This window comes from Cornus florida, unplaced genomic scaffold (genome assembly GCF_030987335.1).
Source record: "Cornus florida cultivar Cherokee Brave unplaced genomic scaffold, ASM3098733v1 CherokeeBrave_3.0.0_Hap2_Chr02, whole genome shotgun sequence".
NCBI classification, from domain to species: Eukaryota; Viridiplantae; Streptophyta; class Magnoliopsida; order Cornales; family Cornaceae; genus Cornus; species Cornus florida.
Genome location: NW_026775572.1, coordinates 112,647,276 through 112,668,586, shown reverse-complemented (window position 1 = coordinate 112,668,586; position 21,311 = coordinate 112,647,276). Strand labels below are relative to the sequence as shown.

Below are 21,311 nucleotides of genomic sequence, written 5' to 3'. Positions count from 1 at the left end.
TAAAAGAATGAAATGAATAACTAAATAACTATTAACTAGAAAGCAATGAATGGATAACGCCACTTTTGTAAGGAACACGATTGCACTTAGTAGATGCAACAAGCCTTTTAAACCCCTAGGTTACCCCTAGTGGATGAGTGAAGTCTTGTGAGGGTTTCCAGAAATGATACCCACAAACATTAAGCTCATTCTCACAAAAGAGACACCAATATTGCAAACAAGCATTGGGAGAAAACTACCTCAAGTATGCAATTTTTCAAACATTTCTAAGCAATCTCCCAAAATCTCAACATCAAGCAAGCAAATATGGCCCTCCACACATCAAGAAAATGATCATGCAAATCAAAACAACTCTAGAATCCTTTTTGAGTGGACCGGCATCAAATGTGTTGCTATCTTAGCCAACTAAAGAAATGATGACATCCTTACCCACAAACTAGTACACAAATCTAGTACTGATCATCAAGACTAAAAGTTGACCTCTTTATTAAAGCTTTATTGTTCAAGGTGTGCTTATTCTTTTCACTCGATTTTTATTTTATTTTATTTTTTATTTTTTTTATAGGATCAAAGATGGAAGCATGGTGCAATGTGTTGATCTATTAAGCTTTCTAGTGATCCATGAGATCGAGCGTTAGGTCAATGACTCCCAAACCAGACTGCTTTAGGGCATTAGGCAATCAAACACCCCTACGGACTTACAAGCTCAAATCAACTAGGCTACAAATCAAGACAACCTCTATCTAATCATTTCCTACTTCTCACCTTTTGGGAGAAGTCCTCACTTTTTTTATTGCTTTTGCAACTTTTTATTTATTTATTTATTTATTTATTATTATTATTATTATTATTATTATTATTATATATATATATATATATATTCAAATTTTTTTTATTTTCAATTATTAACCTAGAGTTTGGGCCCTCCACCTTTCGGCGCGAGAAGTTCAGTGCTTGATGAGGCTAGAATCCTGGCTACTTAGTGAAAAGGGGTTGTTACCTACTTTTATCAAGAATGAAAGCTTTCAATGCACTACTAGCCCAATTGGGATATAACCAATTCAATAATCAACAAAGCATGTACCCCATAAATGAATGCTAGTATGTGCCTGTGCTAGTGTAGAATCCTAGAATGAATCTCAAAACAATCACAAAATCAAGATAATGTGGACCACAAGTGTAAGCAAGATATCAATTTTTCGAAAAATTTACTCATAAATAGCATCCATAAGGCATACAAGAAGTATTGAACCCTCAAGTCAAGCAATTTTTAAATTTTAAGCAATATAGTCCTCAAAAGATCAAAATCATCACTAATATGGACCAATCATAGAAAATCTCTCAAATGCACAAGTTATGCTCAAAATTTTGAATTTAAAAGCAAATACTGTAACATACACCATTACCCCCAAACTTAAACGGCACAATGTCCTCAATGTGCAACGAGAACAAATTGAAAGAGTGTACTGGTGCAATTAAGGTAAAGAATGGCTGGGACTGAAGTATCTAAAGTGGGTGGCATGGCCCCCCAAACTTGGGATTAACTGTGGTCCTGAAATTTGGCACTCGGATAAACTCATCAGATAACAAAAAGTGATAATCAGTGCACAGTGGACATGCAAGTGTAAATGAAAGAAAACAGTGAGAGAGGTATAAGGGTGGTCCTAAAAATTATATAGCATTCTCTCTCACTGTAGTCACTGTGATGCACCTGATTAAGTCAAACAGATAGATATGAGAACATAATAGATAACATCCATAGCAAAAACATTTATAAAGAAAATAAAGTATAGAGTACATCAAAAGAGCAAAGCCGACATATCCGGCTGCAAATAATATACAGTGACAAAAATGAAGTATAAATCACAGAGGTGTAGTATGAAAAGATAGAAGAAACTAGGAATCTCAGGTGGACGAGGCAGGACGGGCAAGGCAAGCTCCGTAGATATCGTGAGATAAGTCTCGGAGTGCACTCATGACATCCGTGTGGAATATAGCAAAATCAGCTCGGTACAACATCGACTCGAATGGCAGCAGTATCAGCTCTGATAGCAACCACTGCATCCTCAAGAGCCTGAAGGCGCTCTCCAAAGCCTCAGGTATGGATGAATCAGAAGAAAGATCCTGAGTCTGCTCCTCCTCATGTACTGGCGACCCAGTTGGAGAGTGCTGCTCTGCGTCATTTGTAGGTCACTCTAAATCAATGTCTATGTGCTCGGCAGCTGGACCTATTGGTACATCATTCGCTGCGGGGTTTGCTGCTGCTGCCTCTACTACTGCCTCTGCCTCCTTAGCCTCGAGCTCCTCTGTAGCCACTACTACGTGGTCCTGCAGTCTGGTGATAATAGTATTATAGCTCTTATCCTAGTCCTTCTTCAAGAAGTGACAGGAACCTCTCTTATGGTGGTCCTGAGGATGGAAAGGATAATGCTGATCAATCAGTATCTGGGTGATGAGGTGGCCAAATGGGAAAGACTTAGCCCTTCTGGGCTTCTCCTTGCTAATATACTCATTGAAGAGCTTCTTCATCACGTTCCAGATGAGCGCGGGAATAGATACCCAGTGGCATGTATAAAATGCGTAGAGGGCTGTCAGATAGTCTCATCGCCGCTGAATCTTGTGCCCGGCCATATATATGTTCCGAAAGAGAATAGAATCAAAGAACCATAGGTCATCTGGAAGATAAGTGCGGGTGGCGAAAGTCTCGCCATCGGCATGGTGACCTGTCAGAAATACTGCCATGTCAGCATAAGAAGGCCTGTATAGCCTAGGATAAAGCTCCTGTAGCTCCGGAGGGCATCGGTGTGGACAATGGCATGATCTGGCTAGTGTGTCTATAGTAATAGAAATCTGATCGCCATCTATGGTAGTGACCAGCTCTGCCGTGGTACGTGGGGATGGTCAGAGGTTCTGGAAGAACATCTATACTAGCCGCGGGTAGACTGGCTCAGTAACTGGGGCAATAATAGCTGCAAGGCCCCTCTAGATAATATCATCATAAGCTGATCGAGTCAGCACCGATCTGGAGAAAAAATCTGTGTAAAAAATTGACTCATAGTCCACTATCATATGTGCATATCTAAGTGCGGGCCTGTCACGCTCTCGAGCTGGCTGAGCTGGCTGGTGTGGTGGAGATGGTAATGGTGAATGCTCAGCCTCAGCCTGTGATGGAGATGGAGATGGTGTAAATGCAGGCTAAGCCTCAGAAGTGGATGGAATATGATCAGCCTCAGCCTCATGAAAAGGTGACTGAGGTGGAGTAGGCCCTAATGGCTCCTCCTGTATATAAGAGGGCTCCGTTGGCTCTTTTATCCTAGGTCTGATACATCTCTGAGGCCCGTGTTGCCTCTTGGCAATAGTCTTGCGCTTAGTCATGGCCTGAAAAATAATTTAAAACTTGCAAGGGGAGTCAGTGCCAAAATAAAGAATTAAAAGCACAAAATAGAAATATGCATGTCAAATAAGATAAACAAAACATATATGACATGAATCTATACAAGTGATAGGAGGTGAACATGCTAAGCAATATGAGTATGAAATGCATCCAATGTGGAATATCACAGGCATTGGGCATGAATGAGATAGCACGGACACAAGATAAGATGCATGGAATGTGTATGTGAAATATGTGAAGTTCGATCGATCACAAAAAATGTGAGATTGATCTCAAAACTTCGATCGATCTGAGAAACTGAAAAAGATGAGTTCGATCGATCTCTCAAGATCGATCTGAGATAGAAGTTTGATCGATCGAACTATGCGAAGATGAAAATCGAAAGGTCACAGATCTGTGACGTGGATGGCACGGGGCCTTCACGAACAGTGTCGTGGGCCCATCAACACAACAATTCCTCAATCATACTCACTTTACAAAGCCCATACTCAAATATATACAAACACATATATACACAATGTTTCAAGCTTCATCAATGGTGGATTTCATCATCAAAATATCATGGATCTAGCATGTAAAGTACGAATACATAAAATAGAAGCTTAAATCACAGAGTGGATCTTGGATCTCACCTAAAATATGAGAGAAGTGGATACGATGCGAAGGGGGTGACGGAATCCGAGAGAAGAGAGAAGTCAACGCTCACCGGATCTTGTCGGAGAAGATGATGAAGATGGGTGCACAGTGGTGACGGGAATGAGGGACAAGGGTTTGGAGGGTTAGATCGATCTAATGAATCGATCTTAAGACCCTCAGGTTCTATTTTTAAAAAATTTTCCCGTTCAGTTCGATCAATCGAACTGAGATTTCAAATCGATCGAACTGTGATGATCTTTCAAAGTATTTTTGGAATTTTTGAAATTTTTGAAAAATTAAAAACTAAAATAAAAAAAATTAAAATTAAAATTGAAAAATAGAAAATATTTTTGGATTTTTGAAAAATAAGAGTAAAAATAAAATAACATAAAATAAAATCTTTTTGAATTTTTGAAATAAATAAAGTAAAATCCCTTTTTTTTTAAAAAAAATAAAATAAAATCTTTTTGGGATTTTTGAAATAGAAAATAAAATAAAAATATTTTTGGATTTTTAAAATTAAAAAGTTAAACAAAGTTAAAGATGGTGAGATGAAGAACTGAGATCGATCTGAACAAAATGTTCGATCGATCAGACAAAGAGCAAAAATATGCAGGTTGTTCAAAAATTTGGTTAAGTGTTGGAACTCAAGATCGATCGAACTTTGAAGTTGGATCGATTTAAGGTCTTCTGATCGATCTGAGAATAAGTTCGAACGATGGGATAGAGAGGTGATTTGGATGTAGGTGGATGCTGGTCGAAAATTTTTCTAAGTGTTGGATGCAGGTGGAAGTTCGATCGATCAAACTCTCATTTGAGATCGATTGAACTTATGAAAAATGCTCAATCACAACATAAAAGTTCTTGCAATCCTAATCACAATTCCTAGCAATGCATATGAACCAAAAACTAGTATCTAGACTTCGCAAGAAATGAAATTTAAGATAAAAATGAGGGAGGAATAGGGTTTTGACACCCTACGAAATATCGTGCTAGTCTTTAACGTCTCTAGCAAGACATTAGGCTCTTTTAGCCCGGATCAAAGATCTTGTAATGCATTCCCTCCTTGTTAGGGTGATAGATGCTTTGAACTCTACCCAACAAATAGTTCTTTGAAGAACTTGTTGGATTAAACTCAAAAGAAACTTTTGATCCCTTGTCAATGCAATCACAATCTTTGGGATTCCATGCCCTTTCAAGGCAAGAATTTGAAACAAGACTTTGAGAATGCAAGGTTGAAGATGATCCCTTTGAAGTTTTGGTCTTACACAAAAGCTCACTTCCTTGACATTGAAAATCACAGCATTTATCTACAACATTAACCACTCCTTCATATTTGTCAAATGAGTTGGTTGTGGGATTGAAGATATTTAACTTCACCTTCATATGGCCAAATGAGATCTTCATTATCCCCATCCTACAATTGATGTTGGCATTAGTGGTTGCCAAAAAAGGACGGCCAAAGATAACGGGAATTTGGCTTTTAGGATTGGGGACCGGTTCCGTGTCAATGACAATGAAATCAACGGGGAAGAAAAATTTGTCAATCTTTATCAAAACATCCTCAATTATACCCCTAGGCTTCTTAATGGATCGGTAAGCAAGTTGTAAAACTACCGACATCGGTTTCAATTCACTTAGGCCCAATTTGACATAAACCGAGTATGGAAGAAGGTTAATACTTGCTCCTAAGTTAAGAAGCGCCTGATTAATGATATGATCACCAATAATGCATGAACTAGTAGGTGAACTAGGGTCCTTAAACTTTGGTAAAGTGTTATGTTGCAAAATTGAGCTCAATTGCTCGGTTAAAACCACTTTTCTTGGTGTTTGGCTCTTGTTCTTCCGCTTTTGGGTGCACAAGTCTTTCAAGAATTTGGCATGAGCCGAAATTTGCTTGATTGCATCCAAAAGTAGAAGATTGACTTTCACTTGCCTAAACGTTTCCATGATTTCATTGGTTTTTGCCTTTTGCTTGTCTTTTGAAATGGATCATTTTAAGGCATCCGGAAATGGAACTTTTGGCTCAAACACTTTTTTAGCATCTTCTTTTGAAAACTCTTCAACACAAGAATTTTTCAAATCACTTTGTTTTAAATCATTTTTTAACAAAACCTTTCAAATTCATTTTTTGGCAAATCTTTCTTCAAATCATTTTCAAAATCATTCTTCAAATCACATTTTGAAGCTTTCTCATTCACAAGATCATGTATATGCAATGAAGGAGGAATGGGATGTGAAATGGGACGAGTGACAACTTGAGGTTGCACCGGTTCACTCTCTTCATTGAACTTTTCGACTTGATTGTCCACAATCCTACCACTCCGCAAGGTAGTCACCGTATTAACATGCTCAATGGTGTGGCTTTCCGATGAGAAATGGGTTTCCACAACACATTGTTGCTTAGGTGGGGCATTCATAGGCATCTTTCCCTTCTCTCTTGCATTAAGAGTGCTTGCTATTTGCCCTACTTGGGTTTCTAGCTTCGCAATAGATTGAGAGTGGGAATGAAGCAATTGTGTGTTTGCCTAAAGAGTGCCCAAAGCATTCAAAACTTTTTCTTCAAAGGTGGGACTTCTAGCATTTCCTTGGGAATAAGATTGGTTGGGAAAATGAGAGTTAGAAAATTGATTCCCTTGTGATTGATAAGGTCTATAACCTTGGGATCCTTGGTTTTAAAGTAGAGGTGGAATGTACTTCCCTTGAAAATAGCCTTGGGAAGGGTTTGAGCCCTCTCCTTACTTTTTCCAAGAGAAATTCGGATGATTTCTCCAACTTGGATTATAATGAGTACCATAAGGATTGTTCCCTTGGTTCACAAAAGCTGCATTGACTTGTTCATTAGGTTCATTATGCACTTGTCCGTGAGGACAATGAGAAGTAGAATGAAGAACACTAGAACAAGTCATACATGTTTCATTTGATGCACGATGAGAATGGTTAGGGAAGGAAGATACTTGGTTCGCTGAGTTTTGGTTAATCAAAAATTGATCAAACCTTTGAGATAAAGACTTCATTTCGGTGGCTATTTCATTTGAATGGTCGACTTGATGTAAGCTAAGACTCTTCCTACCTTGTGAATTTCTATCATTCTTGGATGATAAAGTTCTATGCAAAGAATTTTCACTCATGCTCTCGTAAAGACGCCACACGTCATCCTCATGCCTATCAATGTATGAGCCACCTATGGAAGCATCAACCATGCCTTTGTAATTATCCGATAAGCTCTCAAAGAAATATTGAACTAATTTCCATTTGGGTATGTCATGCTGTGGACACTTCCTAAGCAATTCATTAAAGCGTTCCCATGCCTCATGAAACGTTTCTCCATCCCCTTGTGAAAATTCTCGAATTGAGATTCTCATGGCATTGGTCTTAGAAACTGGATAGTACTTCTTCAAGAACTCTTGTTGGATTTCTGCCCAAGAAGTGATTGAAAAAGGCCTAAGATTGTTAAACCAATACTTTACCTTGTCTTTTAAGGTGAATGGAAAAAGTTTGAGTCTTAAGACCTCTTCCGGCATGTCCGTATATTTTACGGTGGAACATACTTCTAGAAACTCATCCAAATGCTTGTAAGGTTCTTCACTTGGAAGTTCATGATAGTTAGGAAGCATTTGAATGGTTTGTGGCTTAATTTCATAATGATGTGCTCTAAATGGCGGTAATTGAATGTATGTGGGTGCATTGTATTCATTAGGCACATAGTGATCTCTTAAAGCAAGTGGAGGATTAGCAATTTGAGGTGCAACATTGGCACCTTGATTTTGATTTCCTTGAATGGTGGGAGGTTGTGGAGCATACATTGGCCTTAACATTCCAAATGGAACTTGGCCTTGTTATTGTTGTGGTTGGTGAATGAATGGCCTAGGTATGTCCAATGGTGCTTGAATATTCTCATGATACACATTTGGATGGAGGATACCTTGTTGGTCTATGTAACCATGGTCTTTTACATGCTCTTCATTATGGCCTTCCATTGACGTAATGGATTAGGTAGAACTAGAACTTCCTCTTCCCCTAGGATTTCTAACTACGGATTCAAGATGAAAATTAAGAGGGATAAGAGTTGGTCTTAGTGATCTACGACCATGCATACACAATGTAAAAACACACAAACACAATAAATGAACAAACACTTCGATTTCACAACAATTCAATGAATCTTCTTCCACAAACACTTAACCTATACTCCTATGCTTTAACAACAATGATGCAAAGAACAATTAAGAATGCCTCCACGCGGGCTCACGATTTATCTAATTATTTAAAAACAAGCCTCCATACGGGCCGACGATTTAACTAAGGGATTAAGTAAAGAAAGTCTCACAAAGGCCCTTTAACACTTTAACTCCAAATTTATAGCTTAGCTTAGCAATTTTTTTAAAATTTTTAGCATTTTTCCTTGCTTGCTTAGCTCCTTTGCTTGAATACTCCTTTACTGGCTTCCTAGATCAATGCTCCTTATCAAAGATGAACAAACACAATAAGTAATCAAAAGAAAAATAAAAACAAAGTAAAGACACGATCAAAAGAGTACTAATTCCTAATGAATTCCATAAATACGATGTTGCCTAATCCCCGGCAACGGCGCCAAAAACTTGGTGGGTGCTGTGTGATTCGTCGTCGCTACACCACAAGCTTAGAGAGTGTGCATTAAGGCGAGGGCCAAGTTTTACATTTATAAAAAGCCACTACTATCTTCATTAAAAATATAGTTAGGGTGAGTAGGGATCGTCCCAAGGGATTGGAGTCGAATTTGGTTGTGGAATAACTATTAGGGTTAGTAGGTCGAGTGATCAAATAAATAGTTAGTTGGCTGATTAAACTAGAGAGCAAATTAAACTAAATAATTGAATGCAATAAAGAGTAAGTAAGAGAGAGAGATCTTGGGGTTTAGAGGTCACCACCAAACAATACTTTTCTACACCCTTAACAAGTGACTAATGAGGTAAATTTGTGTTGCAATATTGATGTGTGTGTGTGTTTGGTTGATTCAACTAGCAAGGATGACCAATTAAGTATATATTGTCTAAGTAACATGTGAAAAGTACAATATATCTAACAATTAAGTATATATTGTCTAAATAGCATGTGAAAAGCACAATATATTTAACAAGTCATTAATCCTTTCATTAAGCTCACAAGCCAAATACACCACAAGGTTAGAGACATATGCTACTTGCATTCAAAAGTATGGAACATCAAACAACAAACATGGATTGTCCTCCCATCTAACAACTATGCTACCACTACACTACAATTAAGCTAATGACATGAAATTAAACTAATTAAGCTAAGGAAGAGGCACAATCCATCAAGAAATAAGCATGAACCATCAAGAAAATTACAAGAGCATTCCATTAAGCACAATGTTTTGACAATGTCTAGATCTATGGCATTAATACACATAGACATGCATCAATAACACAAGAAATAGAGACAAACACATGAACATCTATTCTAGCATACATAGACATATGAATAGAATGAAAGGATTAATTGGAAGCATTAAACCACATAAATCATTGAATAAACAAAATCTATATATATAAAAGTGCCAAAACATGTATTACAACACTAATCCCTCAATAATACACAAAATCAAGATGTAAAAAGCATGCTTGGGGCTAACTCTAGCCCCAAGAAGATGTCTAGCCACTCATGGTAGTGCTTCTCCAATCCTCAAGGGCAAACTCCATGGAAGTAATCTACTCCTTAGTTGATGAAGAGCTCCCAAGCTTGTGTCTCTAGCCTTCTCCTCCTTTCTTCCTCCCTAAGAATAGCCTCTATTGTGATAAATCAATCTAAGTGTCTCCTAGCATCTCTTTCTCAAAAAGTGTATCATATTCTATATATAGGTAGGTCAAGTGACACACAAAATGAGCTGGGGTCGTGCACAAGATATTCCCCAATGATTGGATAAGGACAGCTTTCAATGAGTTGGAAATTTAACTTTTTCGCATTGGAGGAAGTTAGATCGATCGAACATTGGACTTGGATCGATCGAATATGGTTGAGATCTATCGAACTGAAGTTGGATCGATCCTCAATGGGAGCGCTTTTTGGATAAAAAGAAATCTGAGATATTTCGAAGATATTTTTGGAAAAAGGACAAAAGTGGTTGGTAGGGTGGTACAACTAGATAAGATCAATCATTTGGATAAGGACAAGGTAGTTCGATCGATCGAAGAATGATGTTGGATCGATCAAACTTTTGAGATCTCTGAAAATGTCATCATGGCTTTGATCCATCTTGAAGTGCTGAGATCGATCATATTGGATTGATCGAACCTTGATCTGAGATCGATCGAAGATGTTGAATTCCACCTTTTTCTTCCTTTTACTTCCACTTGGCTCATTTCTTTGATTCATCCCAGAATTGCTTCATTTCTGCTCTTATTTGGCTGAGTTAGCTTATTTTCGGGATAAGTGCCTGAAAGTGAAAATAACACGAAATCAATCTAAGACGGTAAAGTAAGATAGATTAGGGTACTAGAATGCCTAAACTTAAGGGGTTTAAATACGCACTTTTCAGCGTTCATCAGTGAATCAATTTCCATACAAAGGAGATGATTAAATATAAGTCTCAAAACTTATCCGATTATTCTCTATTTGATACACGTGAAAGAACTTGTCAAGGAAATCATGAATACCAAGTTAGAAACTTAATCAAGTCCATGGAACCATTGTTGTAAATATACCACTAGTATAAGATCAATGATTTAATTATTTGTTTAACAACTCTTGAACATTTAAATCATTACAATGGAAGGGTGCAAGTTCATTACCACATTAATGAAGCCAAGATACAATAAGTCATGATGCATGATAAAAAGGCAAAAGCCCCATGAAGTAGAATCCCAAATCATTAGAACACTAAGTAGAAATTAATTAACCTAATTAATTAATTTCTCTAGAAATCAAAGTTGTCCAAAAATTCTCAAAATAATATATGTGAATGTCCATTCCATGGTGATTGCAAATATCACATCAATTTCACAAAGTGAAGAAGATATAATCATGTGAAATTTAATTAATTTAAATTAATTAAATCTCTAGATTTCGAAAGTTGTTCAAATGATCCCAAATAAATATATAACAAGGATTAAGTTATGACCATGCCATATATCAAGTCTAAAATGAAATACAAGCAAAACATAATTAACTAGAATTTAAATCAAATTAAATTCATTAAATCTCTAGAGTTGAAAACTTATTTAAATCATCCCAATTTAATATACAACAAAGATCAAGTCATGGCCATGCCATACATCAAGTCTAAAGTGAGTTACAGGCAAGCCATAATTAATCATTAATTTCTCAAATTGATATAAAATATGCATATAACTTGTATTTCACTATAAAAGCAATTAAAACCACTTGGAAAATAAACTATAACACCCCCTACCTCACAAGAGGATTATTTCTCTTGAACCAAGGCTAGCAAGCACAAAATGGTAAACCTTTCTAGGGTTATGAAGAGGAGAGTGAGAGGAACAAAAAGTATTCCCAAGGTTAAGCTTGGAAATCAATAGAAGGCTTTCAAAAATCAAGGTCAAAGCTTAAGTCTTTAAGCTTCATCCATGGAGGCCAGGGTTTTTATGTAAAGGATAATGTAAAATGTGAGGGAGATGAAATGTGAATGGAGGATTTAGAAGTCCTCCACTAATTAGGTGAACTAACACCATGGTCAACACGCACACACACATGCAAGACCACATTTGGAGCCTACATTTGTCACTCATCTAAGCATCCATTGTAGGCTTAATCCTAAGCCTACACTTGTCAACCATCTAAGCCAACAAGTGCACCTATCCTAGGTCAATAAGTGGTTGAATCTCCACCCTCCACATGTCATCATCCAAGGCATCAAAGTATTTCCACACAATTTTCAACAAGTGGACCAATGAGAATGTGACACTTATCACACTTTCTGAAAAATGCAAAAAGGTCCTTTTTGAAAATATCTTCCAAATAAAATTACAAAATGGTCCATAATATGAAAAATAATTACTTTAAGTAATTACACAAGCAACCCCCAAAACAAGAAAGTTTCCAAAGAAAGTGTGCGTCTACACCCCTAAGGAAGAAAGTGCACTAATGGTATGCATTTCTAGAAAAGTAAAAATACACATGGCATGGAATTTATATATCATGGATGCATGCAAAGCCGGAATCAAATCCTAACACGAAAAGTGAGGTTGTGCCAACAAAGTGACATACGGGAAAAAGACGAAAAGTGAATAGTGCCCGAAAAGTGAAAATGCGGAAATGGCTCGGTCCTTAAAGGAAGTTGTCAATCCAAGGGAAAGATTCTCAGAAACCATTTCTAGGCACTCGAGACAACACCCAGTGACAAGAAACAGAACTCAGAAAAGAAAATTAAACGGAAAAAATTCATTCGAAAAATTTGAGAAAAAAGAAAGGGAGGAAAATGACCTGGTCATTACAACCTACCCTCCTTAAAGGAATTTCATCCTCGAAATTAGAAACATACCGGAAAATAGAACAAGGACTGAACAAAAGGTCAAATCAAAGAACAGCTCATGAAGCACTGAAGGACAACTCCAGAAGTCTCAAGATCAACTGAAGGAACACAAAACCATGAACTGAGACAACACCTTAAATGAATTGGCACGTTAACTCAATGTCAACCACTAAGAGAATCCCATGACAACGAAACGTTGAAACACGATATAAGAAGAGATTAACAAGGCAGTACGAAAAGCAACCAAAACCCGCTCACACTTACTCGTCAGTAAGGTAGCATGACAGTATAAGGCACTAGTTCATAACATGCCCCCAACCTGGTTAACTCGAAAAAACCTATTGATACGGATGACATTAATGTCGGAAATGATCATTACCAAAAGCACTACAGGAACTAGGCATTTTGTGAGAGTTGGGGTAACTAATCATAAAACTCTGACAACAATGTCATAGGCACCGCTACACTTAAGGCCTTATATCCATAGTGCAAGTCGAGCTAGTAGCTCTTACATTGCAAAACACCCTTGACACTTCCCGACCACGTTGTGAAGTCACGAAGGAAAAGGAAATGAAACGGTGCCTCCCTAGCCTGCGTTTCACTCCACTAGACAAAGACTGTGATTCTACGCTTACATGAGCCTTACTCATATCAACCGTCAGACTAAGGTCTTGAAACATCCAACCAACAAAACAGACAAGAAGGTTCCCAACATGGGTCCTTTCAGGATAAATGTCTCCTATCCAAGGAAGAAATTCGTGAAACAAGAATTCATCCAAGGGATGCGACAGATCCTAAGGGACAACGTCAAAACCAAACATAAAAGTAAACAGCTAGCATGCAACATAGCACAGACTATATACTCACACAAGTTGTAAGATTATATAAAGCATGTCAGTGTATGCAGGAGAAGGACGTAAAACATAATGATATGCTGCATATAATCAAGTCAAGATGAACAAGCGCATGCAATGTACTCAGGCAGACAAACATATACCACATGCCAGAATAACAATCAGGTACCATGTGCTAAGGTAAACAAGCATATATCATACGTTAAGGCAGTCAAAGTAAGCTTCCAAGCAAATTGTCACATAAGCAAACAAACGTGATATCACACCAGGACATGATAACAACCCAGACCATGTTATTAGGAAGCATATATACACATAAAGTATGCTTAACAAATAATAGATGTCTCAAAACACCTGAGCTTATGAACATGTTATCATACAAGACATGTTATCAAGATACAAATTACATATTAAAGTAAAAAAATGTGAGCATGATATGTACCTGAAAACCCGTCATCTAAGGTATTAGAACCCGGACACTCGGATACCACCTGTGACGACCCTGGATTTTTCAACCCAATGTGTCCTGTGATGACCCGAAACGGATCCAAGAATGCAGAAGCAAAACAAAGACAAGTCCATAAAGATGTACGTTATCCCTAGGACACAAGAATGGACTTTCAAAGAGTTTCGAGACTCAACAGAAGCAAAACGCAAACAAAGGTATCAAAACCCTACCGAAGAAGGACTAAGGATAAAATGGTCATTTTACCCCCAAGAGGAAGGAATTTAACTTCCAACAAGTCAAATGAAGTCAAAAACATCCTTTGATAACTTCACATGAAGTCCCAAGGCCAAAAAAAGAGAAATCCCAAATGAACCCTATCCCGGTTCGAACCAAATTTGACACCCTCTCACTAAAACACGAATATCTTGAGCTAGCAGAAGAATTTGAAAATGAAATTGGTACCAATGGAAAGCTTATTTCAACATGGTCAGTTTAGACTCAAGAACGTACCAATTCGGAGTTAAAACGAAAAAGTTATGAGAGTTCAAAGTTGGAAGACCAAAGTTGAACCCGTAAAAGGGTTCTGGAGGACTTGAACTGGTTCAACATTCTTGAACTGGTTCAACATGGATAGAACATCCATGCTGGACCAAAAATGACCCTTGAACCGGTTCAACCTGTACAGAAATAGTAAAATGCAGCAAAAACAGTGAAATTACATAAAAGTGAGATTAGAACACGATTTTCAAGACCAAGATGACTTTTTCGGAAAAATACCATGAAGAAATTCCCCCTGAAATCACATATTCTATGTAATGGAGTCAAGGTCGAAATTTATTTCCCAAAGGAAATCCCCAAAATGCCTTTAACAAGATTTTTCAAAAAAAGTGTGAAATGAGTCCATAGGAGGCTCATTTCACCAACGAAAGAGTTTTTCATGAAAACGCATAAAAATGTAAATACTGATTTTGAGCGCGCGGGAATGGTCTGCAACTCCCAGAAATGGCCGAGTCAAAATCCGACCCCCCGACGGCCAAAAAGGTGAAAATGAACTTGAAATAGAAATTTTGAAATCCAAAACTATAAAATGGAGTCAAATGACCGTTTGGCCCTTGGCCACACTTCATACAAGATTAATGAGACCCTATGAAATAATAAAAATGGAATTCCCACACCCGATGCAACCATGGCGAAACAATAACTTGACATTTTTCAAAATTTTCATAATATTTCATGAAATCAAAAGTTACATAGGATACAAGATACATGTCATTGGCCTCCGGCCTCATCTCATACATGTCAAATACAATACAAACGGTGTACTTATGTACACATTACATATATGGAATCAAATGTACATATTTTGAAAAAAGGCTATAGGTGGCATTTCAAGCCAACCTTTACAAGAGTCATGAACAAGAATACACTTAAAGAACTTCAATTCTATAATGACCCAGTCATTTTCATTCCTTTCCCTTTCTCAGATTTTCACGGATATTTTTTTCCGTTGATCTTTTCCTTTCTAAGTTCAGTTCTTCGTCACTTAGTGTTGTCTCGAGTGCTCTGGAATGATTTCCGAGACTCTTTTCTTTGGAATGACAACTTTCTTTAAGAACCAAGTCATTTCCACATTTTTCATTTTTCGACACTATTCCCTTTTTGTCCTTTTCCCCATTTCGTCTTTTTCCCTATTTTGTCTTTTCCCCATTTGTCACTTTGTTGGCATAACCACATTTCTTGCGTTCGGAGTTGGGTTTTGACTTCACGTATCTTCATTCTCAGTGGTTTCCATGAAATACATATCTTTACTTTTGCAAGAAAGTACTCTAGTTGCTCCCGGTGTCCATAGGGGCATGGATGCAAAGTTCTTTGGGAACTTTTCTTTCCATGGGGTGTTTTTCGTAAATATCTTTTGAAGATATTTTATTTCAGGGGTTTTTAAGAAAATATTTTTTGAAGATATTTTCATTCTGGGCCATTAGTGCAGTTTTCACTTTTTGGAGGGGCCATTGTGCAATTAATGAAAGTTATTTCTAAATGTCTTATTTTGAGCCTGGATCCCCGTACGGGATCCATTTTCACTTTTCGTCGAGTCAGGTACTCTTGGAATTCCCTTTTGGTCGATGTTTTCCAGTTTTAGGGTTTCTGACCCCGGTTAGCGCCAAACTTGTTTAGGACATAACTTTCTTCTCTAGACTTGGTTTTCGATGCCGCTTCTTCTGTTGTTCTTATTTTCTCATTTTGAACCTTTTTCATTCACGGAGTTTTGCCGTTTGAGCGCGTCTGCACGAATTTGACTTTTCCGGACCCGGTGGGGCTCGTTCGGGGCACTTTTAGGGTTTTTCTATAAATAGGAGCACTTAAGAGAAAATATCAGATTTTTCTCTCTCTCTCTCCTCTCTCTTGTCCAGATCTCATGGCAGCCATTCTTCTCTCTTCTTTTCCGGTCACTTCCCTTTAGTAGAAAAGTGTAGTGCCTTAGTGTTTTTTGTTCCCCTTGCCGTGCTCTACCTTCCCCCCTTATTAGAATTCATTTTTGGCCATTTCTTGAGTTTGGGTTTGAGGCCAAGTTGTGATTTTGATGGGACTTCCTTGGGGGTTTTTGTAATATCCCTAATTTTAAAAGGATAGTCTCGGTATTTATTTATTTATTTTTATTGTATTTTTTTAATTGTTTAATTGATTATTTGACTAATTGTTTATGTGTTTAATTGAATTAAGTGTTACTTGATTAATTGGCTACTTATCTATGTGTTATTTGTATTTTGTCTAGATGTTATTTGAATTATTTATTTAATTAGATTGTGCGTTTAAATGATGTATTTGATTAATTGTAATTAATTATAAATTAAATGATTAAATGTTTTATTTTATTTTATTTTATGGTTATGGTTAGTGGTAATGGACTAACTAATTGGGTCCCATGGACTACTTGAATAGGAGGTTGGATGGGTATGGATAATTACCCATGGATAGTTGTATATGTATATATATAGATATATATGTATATACATATATATAAAAAGGAAAGTAATTTATTAATATTATAGTAACTTTAGTATTCATAAATAATCTGATATATATATTTTATATATTTATATAATAAGGATATACATATATTTTATACGTAACATGTTTTAAGTTACCTTTTTAATATTATGGTAACTTTAGTATAAATAAATAATCTGATATATATATATATATATATTATTTAATAAGGATACAGATAGATTATATACGTAACATGTTTTAAGTTACTTTTTAATATTATGCTAACTTTAGTATAAATAAATAATCGGATGTATATATTTTATTTATTTAATGAGGATATAGATAGATTATATACGTAACATGTTTTAAGTTACATTTTAATATTATGGTAACTTTAGTATTAATAAATAATCTAATGTATATATTTTATTTAATTAATAAGGATATACATAGATTATATACGTAACATATTTTAAGTTACCTTTTTAATATTTTTCATTTTTTTATTTTTCTTTATTAAGTTGACTTAGATTGGGAAAAGGAATAGGGTTATTATTTAGCCTATAAATACACAACTATAGGTTGAAAAATGAGTGAAAATATATCACGTAATATATTCTATAGAGAAAGAGTTAGAGAGAGAAGGAGAAAGACGAAGGAATGAGGAGAAAACCCTGTAGAGAGAAGATCAAGGAAGAAGAAGTTTAACTTTTGATTCGAAAGTTTAAGGCAAGTTCTTCTTCTATCTCTTTCCCTTTGATTCGTTTCTGTACATGCCTAGGAAATTTCAGAATTTATTAAACACATAAAATTAAATAATTATGCATGTTTAATTGTGTTAGAACATAGGTTTTATGAAATTGATTTATATCTGTTCTTGTGTTATGAATTGATAAAATGCATGATTTTGATTTGATTTCTTATGTGAATTTTACATGTTTAAATTATGTATTTTTCATAACTGTGGAATGATAGAACATAGAAACATGCCTAGGATTTCTGAACATTAAATAGGGACTAGGTTTGGGTTTTAATAAAATTTAAATAAACTGAATCATAATGATTCTTGCTTTTGAATGTTTTAAACAAATGAATGGATTTAATCTTTTAAATTATTTTAGCAATTGAGATTAAATGTATAGGATGAATTGGATATAGAGAATCCTTATTTAACGGTATAATAAAATATCATCATGTATAAGATTCAGTTTGTGTAGGACATATGATATAGGAAGTTTAAAGAAATAATAAGTCATTCCTATTATGTGATAACTTGATATCATATTTATCATAGTTATTTATGGAATGTTTGATGTATTTCCTTAATTGTTACATCAATTGTTGGATTGTGTGGTTTAATGCACCGGTATGGGACGGTGGCATTCTAGGAATGGATTAACTTATCAGTTAAATCCTACCTATTTTATATAAGGGAATGGATTAACTAAAATGTTAAGTCCTACTTATATTTAAGTCAGGTCAGCTGAATAAGTTGAAAGACTTATAGAGGATTAATTTATTATATAAGGGAATGGATTAACTAAAATGTTAAGTCCTACTTATATTCAAGTCAGGTCAGCTGAACAAGTTGAATGACTTATGGAGGATTAATTTATATTGGATAGGATGGTTACTAGATTATATATATATAAGTATGGTGCCATGATATGAGCTTGAGTCTCAGGATCAATGGTTCGGGCGCGTATATCGCCAGGGATGTGTAGCTAGATATAGTGTAGTTGTGTACCCTGGTAGGTCTAGGTACTCATGCCCACTATATGTGAATTTTGCATGTTGCCTACTATTCAGGTTGAGACAACCCTATAATCTAATGAGGTTCCTTTAGTGTGTATATATATATATATATACGGACTACTAGTTACTGTTGGATTAACTAGGATGTATACGTGTATCGGATCTCAGCTTGGACTGTAGTAGAGTAGAACTTGTTTGTGGGCCTGACCCACCATTATTTTTCAGGTGTTCGTCACGAGTAGAGGTTGTTCGTGCTGAGTGCGGATCAGTCTACTTCATTCTTCCGATGCTATATAGGAGTTCCTTTATGATTCAGTTTTCTGTTTTAGATTACTGTCATTTGTTTAGTTTGGATTTTCTAGGGGTCCACACAGTATGGATTCCCGAGTTGTTTTTTGGAGGATCAGTTGTATCAGAAGAGTGTATTAATTAATGGAAATATATTATAAGGTTTATTATTAGATTATCATTTTAGTTTCTTGTCATCATTTTATTTATTCTTCTTTATTCTTTTGTACTCTATGTTCGTTTATTATCAATTTGTTTTGATATCCTCGGGTATTCGGGCGTGGGCCTGGCCAACCCGCATTCGGAAATTCGGGGGTATCACAGTTGGTATCAGAGCACTCCAGGTTCAAGTGTCCTTAGGAGTGTCTTTCGTTATGTGACTTCCACGTTGCGTCTCTTAAAACTTAGAGCTCATATTAGGATTCATTGTACTCTATTTACGGTTCGTTAGGAAGAGCTGATGTCAATTATATTCTGTAGTTACAGAATGGTTGGCACTAGGAAAAGGATGGGGCCTAAGGCAACAGCGATAAAGACCCAAAGGAGTAAAGGAGTACATTATTGATTTCATTGCCCAAAGGCAGAATTAGGGATCGAATGTTTAGGTTCGTTTGGAGCTACTTTAAAGTATAAGCCAGGGAATGATTTAGATGTGCATGATAGGTCACCGCATATCGGGGCCAACACGACTTCAGTTGATCTCAAAATGGAGACAAGCGGGGATTAGGAGTCCAAAGAGGATCCTAATGGAGGAGATTTCAGCGTATCCAAGAGAAAGGGTACTATATATGGAAGTTGGATGATCGCGCGAGGGTGATCTTATTTGCTGGTTGTATAGCGAATGTTATTTGTAGAATTGGTATTGATCAATCTATATATAATTAAACTATTTTATCATCTCTAAAAGAGATATATAAGAAGTACTCTTCAGAAGATTGGGGATTTGATGGAGTTCTTATCAGAACGAAATGTATGATTTTGTATCACATTCAGGAAGGTATTGGTATTATGTTGTGACGTTCTAATTCGCTTTATAAAGCCAAGTTAGATAGTTTACATTCTGCGTATAGGGAGGATGAGGGTTAAGCCCTTAGTATTTGCTTAGACAAACATATGTTGCTTTTAAGCTATGTTTAAAGGATATATTTTGAGGTTGGATGATTACCTACAAAATTATAAAACGAAATTGTGAAACAATCTGGTAAGGTTGATTTCAAAGGAGACTTTCTTTTCTAGAAAGAATGATGTCGTAAGTAGGAGTATATTTTGTGCTAGTGTGTTTGTCATACGTGTTTTATTTTCATTTATTATTCTGGTTAATGGTATGTGGTTTAGTTGGGGACACAAGTATGTGATCAGCTAACTATTGTTTTAATAACATAGACTAATAGCGCTATTTACGCTAGATTTGTGAGCATATGGTCATAGGATTTGGTAGATACACATAAATCTAGCCAATCTATTGGACCTGGACATATGTCATTATGGTGTGTTTTGGGATGGGATAATTAAACCATAATTACGAGTCAAACAATCTAGAACGATTTGTTTGATATACTTTACGTTAGGTATAGATTCGTATCATATTACAACGCCATGATATTGGTAATTGTTAATGTTTCGGTATGCGTGACGTAGTGGTAAATAATGATCACTATAACACCACGATGATTTATCTGAGGTGCCAGATTTTCTGAACATCTTCTTGAAAAATTCCGAAAGTTGTTGCAAAGTCGAAAAGAGGATTTAGTACGGGTTTAGGTACTTATTAGATTGACACCGATTGAGGATAGTAGACTGAATAAATATTCATCAGTCTATTCTTAATCAAGAATTTTATTCGTGAGGGCGTGTCATTAGGAGGAGTTGCCGGTGTTGCATATAGAGGATGAAACTAAGTCTTATTCACTTGCATAAATAATATGGAATTTTTTTTTTTTTTAGTTCACAATTTGCAACAATTAGTTGTTGCTAGGAAATTGATAACTTATTTAGAGGATGGAAGGATTTCATATTCTTTTGAAGTTAGACAAAGAAGTCGGATTGTCATTAACTTGTTTTAAAGAAGCATGGTGTGTCAAAGACAAGATGGTGAGACCAAACACCTTTATAAAGATGAGGTGCATGGTATGCATGGAAAGGTTGTAGTTTGTTGACTTTTGTTGAATTAAAGTCATAGTTGACTATTGATAAATGGAATTACTGATTGATTTTCAATATCGGCAAATTTATCACGGATTAGTGGTGGATAGATTTAGTTACAGAATTCACTTTTGAAGACGCTCCAATTTAAACGTTGGGTACAGACAAAAGCTAGTGGTACTAGACTAACGGTACTTTCTATAAACAAATTGGATGGAGGATGCACGGACTGAGTTTCACAACTTTTAGTTCTTCTAATATTTATTAGATAATAGAGATGGACCATCAAAGATCACTAGATCCTTTGCAGCC

General features: G+C 36.1%; 1 pseudogene; it reads left to right on the top strand.

The window, feature by feature from the left end:
- The first annotated feature begins 7,291 nt into the window (after positions 1 to 7,291).
- LOC132298068 (small nucleolar RNA R71) lies at positions 7,292 to 7,390 on the top strand (annotated as a pseudogene).
- The last annotated feature ends 13,921 nt before the right edge of the window (positions 7,391 to 21,311 follow it).